General features: G+C 54.9%; 1 long non-coding RNA gene across 1 annotated transcript; it reads left to right on the top strand.

Annotated features, from left to right (window-relative positions):
• Positions 1-5708: 5708 nt before the first annotated feature.
• LOC142818662 (uncharacterized) lies at positions 5709-11308 on the top strand. The gene is made up of 3 exons (XR_012896244.1): positions 5709-5812; positions 7921-8160; positions 10631-11308. It is a non-coding gene; the product is annotated as an uncharacterized LOC142818662 (long non-coding RNA).
• Positions 11309-14968: the final 3660 nt, after the last annotated feature.

Genomic DNA, 14968 nt, shown 5'->3' with positions numbered 1-14968 from the left:
AGCTAGCCATTGTTTGGGGAGACCATAACATTTTAATAGTTTGAAAAGCGGTGTGTATGCTGGTAAAGGTTGGGAGACAGTCTAAAATTGCTACACATCTCACCATTTCACCACCACCCTGCGTTCTTTTCTTGCTTAATTGTATGTGTTTTGATAGAGCACACAGATCACTAACTAACTAACAAACAAACAGACTGAGTAAATTCTCAAGGAATGGCATGTCCTTTGCCTGGTTGCCACCACCACTGCTGCGTCAGCTGTGGGGAATTGACCATTTCCTTGCCTCAACAGTTGTGAGGTTTGTCCATCCTGTTACAACATCCTAAGAGGTGATACTTCATGGGACTCAGAGAAACCTGCCACACCAGTTCTAGTTGCCATCTTGGGATTATTTACTCAAATGGGCAAAATTTCCAGAATTAAGTAACACAGATTTTGTCTCTTGGTACCAAATTGTTCATTGATCCTGCTTAAACAAAAGGGGTATGTCTACACTGAAAAGTTAGTTCGAACTAAGGGACATTAGTTCGAACTAACTTTCCTAGGTGCTACACTAGCGCTCCGTTAGTTCGAACTTAATTCGAACTAACGGAGCGCTTAGTTCGAACTAGGTAAACCTCATTTTACGAGGACTAACGCCTAGTTCGTACTAGCTAGTTCGAATTAAGGGCTGTGTAGACCCTTAATTCGAACTAGTGGGAGGCTAAGGCTTCCCAGGTTTCCCTGGTGGCCACTCTGGCCAACACCAGGGAAACTCTATTGCCCCCCTCCCGGCCCCGGAGCCCTTAAAGGGCCACGGGCTGGCTACTCACTTTGTGCCAGTTGCAAGGCTGCAAGCACCCGTGCCTGCACAGCCTGCACCTGCCACACCATGAGCCAGCCATCCGAGGGCTCCCAGCCCTCCACTGCTCCCCAGGACCAGCCTGGCGGCTCCCAGGAGCCTGCCCGGGGGCGCAAAAGGTGGGCGCCCGCCTGGTCAAGTGCGGAGATCGTGGACCTCATCGAGGTTTGGGGGGAAGCCTCCAATGTCCACGATCTCCGCACTAGCCACCGGAATGCGGCCGTCTACGGACGCATGGCTGCCAGCCTGGCCGCCAGGGGCCACCAGCGCAGCCGGGAGCAGGTGCGCTGCAAAATTAAGGACTTGCGGCAGTCCTACTCCCGGGCTTGCCTGCCAGGGGCCGACCCGGAGGCCTGCCCCCACTTCCATGCCCTGGACCGCATCCTGGGGCCTCATGCCGTCCCTGCCCCCTGGGACGTGATTGACCCCGGGGCAGAGGGACCGCTCCTGGACACAGAGGAGGAGGAAGAGGGCTCTGAGAGCCAGGAGCCTGCCGCCAGCCTGCCCAGGACCCGGGACCCCCGAGGCACGCCACAGAGTGCCTGCATCGCCTGCATCGTCTGAGGCCGGGGAGGCGTCCACCTGTGAGTACCCTCGTGTTCCCCTTATGTGTACGGGGGGCTGGGGCGAGAGGGAGCCCCGGGACCGTGCGCCTGGGCCTTGCCCACCACGGAGCAGCAGCTGGGGATCCTGCAGGGGCCCTGGCCTTGCAGAGGGAAGCTGGGTTTCACACACCTGGGCCCCTGGGGTAATTGACCGCTGGTCTTGTTGCACCACAGCTGCAGCACCTGGGCCTGCAGGGAGCACCACCCCGCCTGCAGCAGCCGCCCGCGCCCGGGCAAGCAGGACAGCCAGGAACCAGGAGGACTACCAGAGGTGGCACCTCCGGTTCCTGGATCGACAGCTCCGTGTCCAGGACCACTGGGTCCAGGAGGACCTCAGGCTGTGCCGGAGGAGTCTGGAGGCCCTGGAGGAGCAGGGCCGTGCCCTGCAAGGCCACCTCCAGAGCCTGCTGGACCGCTTCCCATTTCCTCCTCCCCCTGCTCCCCCTCTTGCTCCCCCTGTTCCCCCTCTTTCTCCCCCTGCTCCCCCTGCTCCCACTCCTGCTTCCGCTCCTGCTTCCTCCACACCCCCCGTCCCTCCTGCCCCACCCTCCACAACCATTCCCCACCAACACCCCCGGACCCGCAGTGTGGCGAGACAGGAGAGGCAGCCGGACTCCCACCCCTGAGCTTTCCTTTCCCTTCCTCCCTTCCCTCCCCTCCCCTTCCAGCTCCCTCGTCCCAGGTTTCCCCCTCCCTTCTCCCACCTTCATTCCTCCCTCCCCCCACCCCAGTTCTGTGAAATAAACAGACGTTTTTGTTTGAAAAACAGGTGTCTTTATTTGACAGTAGGTAGGGAGGGGAAAGGGGAAGGGGGGTTGGGTGGAAGAAGGCCCCAGTGGGGCATGCAAGGGAGAGGTCAGTCCTCCTCCTCCTCCACCTGGAAGCTCTCCCGCAGGGCTTCCCGGATCCGGACGGCCCCCCGCTGGGCTTCCCGGATGGCGGCGGTGCGGGGCTGACCGTAGTGTCCAACCATGCGGTCAGCCTCAGCCATCCAGGCTGGCAGGAAAGCCTCCCCCTTCCGCTCACACAAATTGTGGAGCACACAACATGCCGCCACCACGGGAGGGATGTTGTGCTCGGCCAGGGCCAGACGGGTGAGGAGGCATCGAAAGCGGGCTTTCAGTCGTCCGAAGGCCCCCTCCACCACGATGCGGGTCCTGGTCAGCCTGGCATTGAAGGCCTGGCGGGAGGGATTGAGGTGCCCCGTGTAGGGCTTCATGAGTTAGGGCTGCAGTGGGTAGGCGGCATCCCCCACCAGGCACACGGTCATGTCCACGTCCCCGACCCTGATGTGGCGGTCGGGGAAGAAGGTCCCGTCCTGCAGCCGCTGGCACACGGAGGAGTTGCGGTACACGCGTGCGTCGTGTGCTTTGCCGCAGAGCCCACATTAATGTCCGTGAACTGTCCCCGGTGGTCACACACAGCCTGCAGGATCACAGAGAAGTACCCCTTTCTGTTGACGTACCGGGACGCCTGGTGTTCCGGAGCACGGATGGGGATGTGCGTCCCGTCGATGGCCCCCCCGCAGTTGGGGAAGCCGAGGGTGCCGAATCCCCGGATGACGGCATCCGGGTCGGCGAGGCGGACCACCCTGCGGAGCAGCACCCGGTTGATGGCCTTGACCACCTGCGGAGAGAGACACAGCAAAGCGCCAATGAGCGGGGCGCCCGGGTGGCTGGGAGCGTGCGTGTCCTGGCAGTGCCCCTCGCCCCACTCCTAGAAGCAGCCCCCCCGGCAGCGTGAAGTACGGCCGGGACAGCCCGACCCCTCTGGTGTGGGGCGCCTCCTCCCGCCCCCCCCCCTTTGTCCCTGGGGCAGCCCATCCCCTCCTCGCAGCCCCCCTTCCCCTCCGGCTCGGTGGCCGACGAGCGCCTTACCTGCATGAGCACCGCTCCGACGGTGGATCTCCCCACGCCGAACTGGTTCCCGATGGATCGGTAGCTGTCCGGCGTGGAGAGCTTCCAGAGGGCGATGGCCACCTGCTTCTGGAGGGGGATGGCGGGTCTCATGCGAGTGTCCCTTCTTTGCAGGGCAGGGGCGAGCCACTCGCAGAGCTCCAGGATGGTGTCCCTCCTCATCCTAAAGTTCTGGGTCCACTGTCGGTCGTCCCAGTGCTCCAGGATGATGCGGTCCCACCAGTCGCTGCTGGTGTCCAGACGCCAGACGCGGCGGGGCACGCCGGTGCCGGGGCGCCGCCGCGGCTCCTCCACGGCCCCCAGGGAGGCCAGGCGGAGAGGCAGGGGGCTGACGTTCCCCAGGTGGTGCCAGGCAGCCTCGAGCCATTGCTGGCAGGCTTTCAGCAGCAAGTCCAGAACGTTCACCAGAAGGTGCAGGGCGAGCTGTGGCTCCATGTTGCCACCTGCGGCAGCCCCCCCCCCCCGAAGGGAAGCACCGACACAGACGGGCACAGAGACCAACGCTTTGCTGTCCCTCGGCGAGGTTGGCAAGGAAGCAGGAAAAGCTGAGAACCGGCTGTCAAGGGGGGTCCCTTTAAGCACGAGCCTCAGACAGCAGCCACACAAAGCAACTACTGACCTGATGCCCTGCCAGAACCGGTTTCAGCTGCCCTTAAATGCCCCCCTGCGTCCAATCAGTGTGGACGCGCTAGTTCGAATTAGCAAAACGCTAATTCGAACTAGTTTTTAGTTCTAGACGCGTTAGTTCGAATTAGCTTAGTTCGAATTAACTAATTCGAACTAAGTTAGTTCGAATTAACGTTGTAGTGTAGACGTACCCAAGTTGATTAAAATTAGAAAACAAATTTTCAAACACTACAAACTGCTCATTAGGATACATTTCACCTAGGGATGGTATCCCAGGATACTCCCTATAGCCTACGCCTTTTTGTCTCATATATTCACCATGAGTAGTGTATTAGGAATAAGAATGTTCCACAGTCATCAGATGTTGTGAAGACCAGGACTTCAACAGGGTTCAAAAAATAACTAGATAAATTCATGGAGGATACTTACATCAATGGCTATTAGCCAGGCTGGGTAGGTATGGGTCTAACCTCGATTTGTCAGAAGCTGGGAATGGGCAGCAGGGGAGGGAACAAATGATGATTTCCTGTTCTGTTCATTCCCTCTGAGACATCTAGCATTGGCCACTGTAGGAAGGCAGGATACTGGTCTAGATGGACCTTTGGTCTAACCCAGTATGTTCTTATGTTTTTTGAATACATCTACACATTAAGATCAGTGACCTAATAGCATAACAAATCCATTATAGGGATATTTTATTAATAAGTTTTAGAAATTTAAGTTTCTTAGCTGGATATTAACTTACTGATAAAGAAAAGAAAAGAATACCAGGCTACTTATAAATTATGCTGATTCATCCATCCTTACAATAAAGGGAGACAGGGAATGCAGGAAACTGAAATTGCCACTACTGACTATCTTAAAGTTAAAATAGCCTCAAAGGAAAGCACTGTTTATCATCAAAGACAGCTTTGCATACAAGCACTTTGAAACAATGACCTCAAAGGACATGTGCTTCTTAGCATGCCAATTGCTTCAGACTCTGGGTAGTCATGAAGTTCCATTTAACTGTTTTGCTTGCACGGTGCATAATCTGCATATTCAACACCTAAAATGCACATAGAAACAGAATTCTAATTATATGTTTCATTAACTTGCAGAAAAATAATATGCACTGGTGGCTTACAGGTGCCATAATATATACTATTGGTTATGTTATTTCCCATCTTCTTCCACAGCTAATTTATTCTGTTTTAAACAAAAATGTTGTGGAAATAGTGGAAGAATCTGCAGGAGAAATATTTTCTTTTAACTTCTGACTATTATTGGAAAAGGGAAATTGTTATAGTGTCATGTCACAAATCTGTAAAAAGAGAATTAGAAGGAACAATGTTTGAAATCAACAGAAAAAGTACATATATTGTCTATTTTGATTGGCTCATATAGTTTCACTTTCTGTGAGTGTTATGTACCATATCAAGGTGTGACGGAGCGGGCCGCCTCCACCCTGTGGACGCAGACCCCCCCCCCCCGCACTGAACCCGCGGTCACCCTGACGCTCCTGGGGACAACCCAAGGAGTGGGGGTGAATTGCTGCGCTTGTTCTGCCGACGCCGCCCAGCTGACGAGCAGCACGCAAGGAACATGGCCGGCAGAGGGGCGGAGACTGGGGGAAGGGGCGGAGCTAACCTGTGCGGCGACCGACGTCATCGCGTCGGGAAGCTGACGCAGGTTCTTTAAAACCCCCCTTGGGCTGGAGACAGAGGGAAGGAGGGAGGAGCGGAGAGGGGGGAGAACACAGGAGCGAAACAAGAGGAGGACGGAGGAACGGAACGGGAGGAGGGCGCAGGAGTGGAGTAGAAAGAAGCAAGGGACGCACGGGGGTGAGGCCAATACGGAGAAGGTGTGAATCACGGGGGAGCTAGGGTTGGGGGATAGGAAGTATCCCAGGGCTGGGTAAGCCCGGCGTGCTGGTGAGTTTCGGGCAGGCACAGGGCAGGTCTCTGTGTACCTGTCCTTAGGGCCCTGGGCTGGGATCCGGGAGAGAGGGTGGGCCCGGATCCCCCTATCTCCTTTCTCCCCCCCCCCCCATTGGTGGCAATAATCAAGGGGCCACAACTAGAAACTGGAGAGAACAGGAGGAGGGACTAGACTCTCCTGTTACACAAGGGTTAACAAAATATCCCCTAATTTTCCGATTTTTATAACATGTCTTAAAACTCAGAAGCCCTTACCTGTGAACAGAAGAAAACAAGTTTATATAAACACAAGAAGATCCTTAACACAATTATTTTTAGTTTTTTGGAAAAAAAATGACAATGCACATCATTTGTATCATTGTTCTGAAGTGGGTCTTAGGAACTGCCCCAGGAAGACAGGATGATCCCAGCCCTCTTCACTGCAGCAACTTGGGGCCAGGTGATAAGTGTCTCTTCATGGTTGCTGCGGATCCAGTGGGCAAAACTGGGGGAGGGATTCATGTTCCCAGCTAGGGAAAGTTCAGGTTCATCTGTCCCGTGTGCCTCCCACTCCCAGCCAGTGTGAAGAATTCAGAAAACTGTGCACTTTCCCCTTGCTCCCTGATGAAGGAGAACAGCCAGCACTGTTCCTGTACAAATCAGGGAGGGAGCTTCTAACCCCCCTGCTCCATCTCTAAAGAGCACCTGGGGGTGGGATGCTCAGGTCGAGTGCAGTTCCAGAGGGAGAGGGCACCTCCAGCCAGCCCCTGTCAGCTGGCTGGTGATTCCGTCTCTTTTCTGTGTGGTTTTATGAGACACAAACTCATTGCAGGCATATCTCATTTTCCTGGCACAACCAAACCCTGACCTTGTTTTAAGTTATGATAAGAGGAAGCAGTATACTGAATTTGGTGGTCCTAGCTCTTACCATTTAGGAGGAGTTCTTGAACAAACAGAAAGATGGACACAGACAAACACACAAACTTTCTCAAATATATTGTAGATAGACATAGATGTTTCATGCCAAAACATCTTGTTTTCTTTGAGGCTGTGTCTACATTGGCATCCCTTTCCGGAAAAGGGATGCTAATGAGACACTTCGGAATTGCAAATCCGCGGGGGATTTAAATATCCCCCGCGGCATTTGCATTTACATGGCTACCGCTTTTTTCCGGCTCAGGGTTTTTGCCGGAGAAAAGCGCCAGTATAGACGCGATTCTCCGGAAAATAAGCCCTTTTCTGGAAGATCCCTTATTCCTACTTGAAATATTCCGAAGTGTCTCATTAGCATCCCTTTTCTGGAAAGGGATGCCAATGTAGACACAGCCTGACAGTGTAACAAGCATGGTACGGTGTGTCTAGACTATAGGGTTTTTTCAAAAATCTGTACCTGTGTCTAGACTGCCACCGCATTCTATCGCCAATAAATCAAAAGAACGCGGTGGTTTTGTCGATGGCAATAAACCTTGTTTTACGAGGAATAATGCCTTTTTCGACAGACATCTGTCAAAAAAAGATGAGTATGGATGCAGGGAACCTGTTCTTTCAGAAAAAAAGGCCTCCAGGAAGAAGCCCTGGTGGACAGTCCATCCTTTACATGCTGAGCACCTCTATGGTTCCTGTCTGCAGCCTCTTAAAAGCACAGGCACCCAGACAGGCATTGCTTTCAGGAAGCCAGCCAGAGCACCTGTGTAGCCATATCCCAGCCTCAAGGCCCTCCTGGCCCTTCTCGGGACAGTGAGGAGAACATACCCAGGGGCACCAAAAGGCGGGCATCAGCCTGGTCAGGGCCAGAAATTAAAAACCTCCCGGAGTTCTGGTCCCAGGAAGAATCCCTTCAGGCCCTCAGTCGCGCCACAGGAATGTGGACATATATGAATGCATCACCCAGGGTCTGGCCAAGAAAGGGCATCACCCCCGCACCATGGATCAAGTGAAGGCCAAGGTGAAAGAACTGCATCAGGGGTATGCCAAGGCCCAAGCCCAGTGCTTCCATGCTGGGGCAGCCCCACAAAGCTGCCCATACTATACAGGGTTGGAGCAGATGCTGGGAGGTGAGGAAGCCCAGACTCCACTGCGTGTGGTGGAGTCCGGTTTACCCCACCATATTATGGACCAACTCCTGAGGGACGACAACCAGGAAGGAGGGATGGGAGAGCTGCACCTGGAGGAGAAGGAGGAGGAAGAAACAGCAGGGACCCTCTCCCAGGAGCCAGTCATCCAGACCCTAGAGGCCTCCCAGGCATCTGTGGACATCGGGGAGGGAACATCAGGTGAGTGCTTTCAGGGGTCACCACACATGGGTGGGTTGGCAGTGTGGGGGAGAGGGGAAGGGGAAGCCACCAAGAGACAAATGGCAGGGGGCCAAGTGCAGACAATGAGGGAAAGGGAAGGAGGGGAGGTATCAGTGGGAGGGGGGACAGGGTGATGCTGGGAGAGGAGAGGAGAGGGGAAGGGCATTGGGGGTTAGAGGGGGAGGGGAGGTGCTGGGAGAAGGCTTGAAAGAAGGGGTGGGCATGAGAAAGGTGGGGATGGAGCAAGTCACGTGTGAGGGCACAGAGGTGCAGGAGGGGAACAGGGCAGAGACTGGTGAGGGGGTAGGCATAAGGGAAAAAGAGGGCAAAGGGGACAGGGGCAGTAAGGGAAGGGGGAGGCACCAGGAGGGTGCTGGGCTAAGGGAAGGTGCAGGTGCCAGGGGATTCTGGGGTGAAGCAGAAGGGCAGACACCTGGGCCGTGTCCAGACTCAGGTTTTTTTTTGGGAAAAGTAGCCTTTTCCCGAAAAAACTTCCCCTGCGTCCAGACTCAAGCCGCGTTCTTTCGAAATTATTTCGAAAGAACGCGGCTTTTCTTTCGATGGCGGTAAACCTCATTTCACGAGGAAGAACGCCTTCTTTCGAAAGTTCCTCTTTCGAAAGAAGGCGTTCTTCAATGTAAAGAGGCCGTCTTCGAAAGAGAGCATCCAGACTCGCTGGGTGCTCTCTTTCGAAAAAGCGGATTTCTCTTTCGAAAGATCCGCCTGCAGTCTAGATGCGATCTTTCGAAAGAGGCTCTTTCGAAAGAAGCCTGCAGTCTAGACATAGCACCAGCACCAGAGGAGAGAGGCAGGGCAGGTGTGTAGAGGGAGGTGTTAGAAGAGGGGATGAGGAGGGGTAGCTCACATGATCATAGTGGGGCTACTGGAGAAGTGGGCACAGGGAGGAGAGAAGGGCTGGTGGAGGAGGGCAGGTTGCAGGAGGGCTGAGGGCAGTGAGAGGGGCAGGAGTCAGGACTGCAGATGAGGGTGAGGAGTTGGGGGGCAGCAAGCACCAGGGTAGATGATGGAGCAAGGAGAGGAGACATAGCAGCAGAGAGAAAAGGTAAAGATTTAAAAATATTTATTAATAACTTGGTATGCTACCCATAGTCAGTTTCTTTGCACCCCTCGATGCACTTTGGGTTTATGTGGGTATCAACACGTGGCCGGTGAGTGGGAGCCAAAACAAAAAAGTAGTCAGTGTAATGATGTTCTGTTGATATGCCTTTTAATAGTTAAATTCTTGGACTGTCGTTGCTCATGAAAAGTGCTATCACATGGGTAGAAATCAGGTAAATATTGCATTTTATTAATATCAGCAGAACTGACTTAGATGGGGCCTGTGTGTTGTGTAGTCTTGCCTTAATCTTTGTATTCATGCCTGTCAGTATGAGGGAAGCTATTTGTATATACTTGCTTGCATAAGCAACCACACTTAAGTTGAGGCCCTCAGCATGTTCTGTAAGTATCTGTATGGCCCCTGGGGATTCCAAAGTTGAGTTGCCCTAGCTCATCCCTGGTCTTAAATATCTCCAGTGATGGAGATTCTGCAATCTCCCTAGGCAATTTATTCCAGGGTTTAACCACCCTGACAGACAGAAAGTTTTTCCTAATGTCCAACCTAAACCTCCCTTGCTGCAATTTAAGCCCATTGCTTCTCATCCTAACCTCAGAGGCCAAGGAGAACAATTTTTCTTCCTCCTCCTTAGGATACTCTTTTAGGGTATGTCTACACTACAAAGTTAATTCGAACTAACAGCGGTTAGTTCGAATTAACTTTGATAGGCGCTACACTAGTGAACCGCTAGTTCGAACTTTATTCAAACTAGCGGAGCTCTTCATTCAAACTAGATAAACCTCACTCCATGAGGACTAACGCCTAGTTCGAATTAATTAGTTTGAATTAAGGGCTGTGTAGCCACTTAATTCGAACTAGTGGGAGGCTAGCCCTTCCCAGGTTCCCCAGGTGGCCACACTGGCCAACACCAGGGAAACTCTTCTGCCCCCCTCCCGGCCCCGGAGCCCTTAAAGGGGCACGGGCTGGCTACAGTGTTTGTGCCAGTTGCAAGTCTGCCAGCACCCAGCCAGCAGACCCTGCACCTGGCACAAGATGAGCCAGCCACCCGCTGCCACCCAGCCCTCCCCCTCTTCCCAGGACCAGGCTGACAACTCCCAGGAGCCTGCCCGGGGCCGCAAGAGGCGGGCGCCTGCTTGGTCAAGTGCGGAGATCGTGAACCTCATCGAGGTTTGGGAGGAAGCCTCCAATGTCCACGATCTCCGCACTAGCCACAGGAACGGGGCTGTTTACGGCCGCATGGCTGCCAGCCTGGCCACCAGAGGCCACCAGTGGACCCGGGAGCAGGTCTGCTACAAAATTAAGGACCTGCGGCAGGCCTACTCCCGGGCCTGCCAGCCAGAGGCCAACCCGGAGGCATGCCCCCACTTTCAGGCCCTGGACTACATCCTGGGGGCTCACGCCGTCCCTGCCCCAAGGGTGGTGATTGACCCCGGGGCAGAGGGCCCCGTCCCGGACACGGAGGAGGAGGAGGAGGACGCCAAGAGTCAGGATCCTGCCCGGAGCCTGCCCAGGACTCAGGACCCCCGAGGCACCCCACAGAGCACAACGCCTGTGTCGTCTGAGGCCGGGGAGGCCTCCACATGTGAGTACCATCATGCTCCCCTTATGTGTCTTGCAGAGAGGGGCTGGGTTTCACCCACCTTGTCCACAGGGAGAATTGACCACTGCTCTTGTTTCACCACAGCCGCAGCACCTACGACTGCAGGGCGCACCACCCCGCCTGCAACAGCCACCCGCACCCGGGCCATCAGGCATGCCAGGAACGAGGAGGAGTACCAGCAACGGCACCTGCAGTTCCTGGATCACCAGCTCCGCACCCAGGACCACTGGGTCCAGGAGGACCTTCGGCTGTGCCAGTGGAGCTTGGAGGCACTGGAGGAGCAGGGCCGTGCCCTCAGAGGCCACCTCCAGACCCTGGTGGACAGGTTTCTGCCTCCTCCTGCTCTGGCTCCTGCGGCTGCCCCAGCTCTCGCTTCTCCTCCCACCCCTGCTCCCCTTGCTCCTGCTGCCCCTGCTCCTCCTGCCCCTGCTTCCCCTGCTCCCCCTCCCACTTCCTCCGCACCCCCCGTCTTTCCTGCCCCACCCTCCACACCCATTCCCCCCCACACCTCCACACCCACAGTGCTGTGAGACGGGAGAGCCAGCTGGACCCCCAACCCTGAGCTTTCCCTTCCCTTCCTCCCTTTCCTCCCCTTCCAGCTTCCTCCTCCCAGGTTTCCCCCTCCCCTCTCCCACCCCCAATCTTCCCCCACCCCAGCCAATTATGTAAAATAAAAAGAATTTTGTTGGCAAAAAAGGTGACTTTATTTGACATTAGGAAGCGGGGGCTAGGGAGGGGAAGAGGGGGAGGGTGGAAGAAGGCCCCAGTGGGGCATGCAGGGAGAGTTCAGTCCTCCTCCTCCACATGGAAGCTCTCCCGCAGGGCTTCCCGAATCCGGACGGCCCCCCGCTGGGCTTCCCGGACGGCGGCGGTGCGGAGCTGAGTGTAGTGTCCAGCCCTGCGCTCAGCCTCAGCCATCCAGGCTGGCAGGAAAGCCTCCCCCTTCCTCTCGCACAAATTGTGCAGCACACAACAAGCTGCTACCACGGGAGGGATATTGTGCTCTGCGAGGTCGAGACTGGTGAGGAGGCATCTAAATCGGGCTTTCAGTCACCCAAAGGCCCCCTCAATGATGATGCGGGCCCTGGTCAGCCTGGCATTAAAGGCCTGGCGGGATGGGTTAAGGTGCCCCGTGTAGGGCTTCATGAACCAGGGCTGTAGAGGGTAGGCTGCACCCCCCCACCAGGCACACGGGCATGTCCATGTCCCCGACCCTGATTTGGCGGTCAGGAAGAAGGTCCCGGCCTGCAGCCTCTGGCACATGGAGGAGTTCCGGTACACCTGTGTGTCGTGTGCCTTGCTGGACCAGCCCACATTAATGTCCATGAACTGGCCCCAGTGGTCACACACGGCCTGCAGGAGCACGGAGAAGTACCCCTTGCGGTTCATGTACTGGGAGGCCTGGTGTTCCGGGGCATGGATGGGGATGTGTGTCCCGTCAATGGCCCCCCCGCAGTTGGGGAAGCCGAGGGCGGTGAACCCCCAGATGACGGCATCCGGGTTGGCGAGGCAGACTACCCTGCGGAGCAGCACCCGGTTGATGGCCTTGACCACCTGCAAAGAGATACAGCAAAGCATGAATCACTGGGGCGCCCGGGTGGCTGGGAGTGTTCATGCCCTGGCAGTGTCCCGCGCCCCACTCGTGGAAGCAACCCACCCGGGGCGGCGTGTAGTACGGCCGGGACAGACCGACCCCTCCGGTGTGGGGCACTTTTGCCTCCTCCCCCCCATTTTCCCTGGGGCGGCCCATCCCCTCCTTGTAGCCCCCTTCCCCTCCGGCCCAGTGGCCGGCGAGTGCCGTACCTGCATGAGCACCACTCCGACGGTGGATCTCCCCACGCCGAATTGGTTCCCGACGGATCGGTAGCTGTCTGGCATGGAGAGCTTCCAGAGGGCGATGGCCATACGCTTCTGAAGGGGGATGGCGGGCCTCATGCGAGTGTCCCTTCTGCGCAGAGCAGGGGCGAGCCACTCGCAGAGCTCCAGGAATGTGTCCCTCTTCATCCTGAAGTTCTGGGTCCACTGCCTGTCTCCCCAGTGCTCCAGGATGATGCGGTCCCACCAGTTGGTGCTGGTGTCCAGACGCCAAATGTGGCGGGGCACGCCGGCATCCGGGCACCGCAGCGGCTCCTCCACGGCCCCCAGGATGGCCAGGCAGAGAGGCAGAGGGCTGACGTGCACCAGGTGGTGCCAGGCAGCCTCCAGCCATTGCTGGCAGGCTTGCAGCAGCAAGTCCACAAACTGCACCAGAAACTGCAGGGCGAGCTCTGGCTCCATGTTGCCACCTGCGGCGGCATCCCCGAAGGGAAGCACCGACACTGATGGGCCCTTAAAGGGGTCCCTTTAAGCACGAGCCTCAGATAGCCTCAGATAGCAGCCACACAAAGCAACTACTGACCTGATGCCCTGACAGAACCGGTTACAGCCGCCTTTAAGTGCGCCCCAGTGTCCAATCAGTGTGGACGCGCTAGTTCGAATTAGCAAAACGCTAATTCGAACTAGTTTTTAAGATGCGCTAGATGCGCTAATTCGAATTAGCTTAGTTTGAATTAACTAATTCGAACTAAGTTAGTTCGAATTAGCACTGTAGTGTAGACATACCCTTAGATACTTGAAAGCTGCTCTCATGTCCCTTTTCGGTCTTCTCTTTTCCAAGGCAAACAAGCCCAATTCCTTCAGCCTTGCCTCATACCTCATGTTCTGTAGACCTTTCATCATTTGTGTTGATCTTCTTTGGACTTTCTCCAGTTTCTCCACGTTTCCTGAAATATGGCGCCCAGAACTGGACATGATACTTCATCTGGGGCCTAATGTAGATGGCTCATTCCCTGCCTAGGGGACATGAGACTGGGTGGGTTAATTTCCAATCCTCCTGTTTATTCTTTTCCTAAGCCAGGAGGACACGGTAGTTCTGATGGGGGCTCTGCAGGAAGGCAGCCTGCACTGCCCCTGCCTGAAACCTTGTGCAAGTGTTAAACAGCTGTCCAGTCCACCCTAGAGGTGACTGCATTTCAGCGTTCCTGAAGCAACACTGCACCAGCAATGGACAGGAGAATGGCTCCCGGTCATGGCTTGCTCATGACTGCTTCAGTCCCACTGGATGGGCCTTAGGCTCTTTTCTTCCCCTCCCCTGCTTTGCAATGGGGCTGTAGACTCTGGGGGAGAGGGGTGGAGGCAGGCAGAGGTGTCCCCCTGCAGCAGATGTAGACATGTCTCTGTATTAATCATTCTCTCATTGAAGTTTTTAGCTTGGTAGTGAGTCCTTTTACATGGAAACTTTGTATTACGTCTTGGTAGAATAGTCCCTAGGACAAGTGAGGCAGAGACTGTCCCTGTGGGGTGAATGAGGTGGGAATGGATAAGGCAGAAGGTGAGCACCTCTGGGCAGTTGCAAAGGTTGGAGAGGGGATGGAAGCCAGATCCAAGATCAATGAGCCCTGGGAAGTGGGCCCATTGAAAGGAGACTGGACCTGTGGATGCCTTGGGGGTCAGCAGCAAAGGCCTGCTTTGGGAAGCCCCCTCTTTCGAGGTGACTGTGGCAGCATTGAGACACCACCCAGAAGCAGGCGCCACAGACACTAACTGCAGATTCATGGGACGGCTCTCATAGATCTTGCACATGCATAAGATGATAGATCTGCAGGAGGGGGGGCATAGTAGTGAGGGGGCTGGAAGGGGTCAGTTGCCCCTGGGAGAAAAATAATATAAAATTTAGTTTAAAATAGATGTCACACGTTTTTAAAAGGAATACCGTATCTCCTGCCTTTTGTCTCTTTAGGCCCCCAGGTAAAATTTTCAAAAGCACTTGAGTGACTAAAGTCACTTTTGAAATTTGGATTTGGAAATCTAAGCTCAGATTTTCAAAGGTAATTAAGCTCCTAAACAGACAGCTGACAACTCGGATCTTCAAAGATAACTATCTGATCTTTACACACCTTTGAAAATCTGGTCATAAGTGTCCTAATCAGTTCTGAACATGAGATGTAGGATCCCAGTCCTAATTCCTTCAGGCTTTTTTTTTTTAAAAAAAATTTGAACATTTATGTACACTAATTCCCCTCCTTTCTCTTTCACTATCCAATAAATGCATGGATCAAAATTATAGGTGC

This window comes from Pelodiscus sinensis, chromosome 17, assembly GCF_049634645.1.
Source record: "Pelodiscus sinensis isolate JC-2024 chromosome 17, ASM4963464v1, whole genome shotgun sequence".
NCBI lineage: Eukaryota > Metazoa > Chordata > Testudines > Trionychidae > Pelodiscus > Pelodiscus sinensis.
The sequence above is the reverse complement of the archived record's forward strand: the minus strand, read 5'-3'. Positions and strand labels throughout refer to the sequence as shown.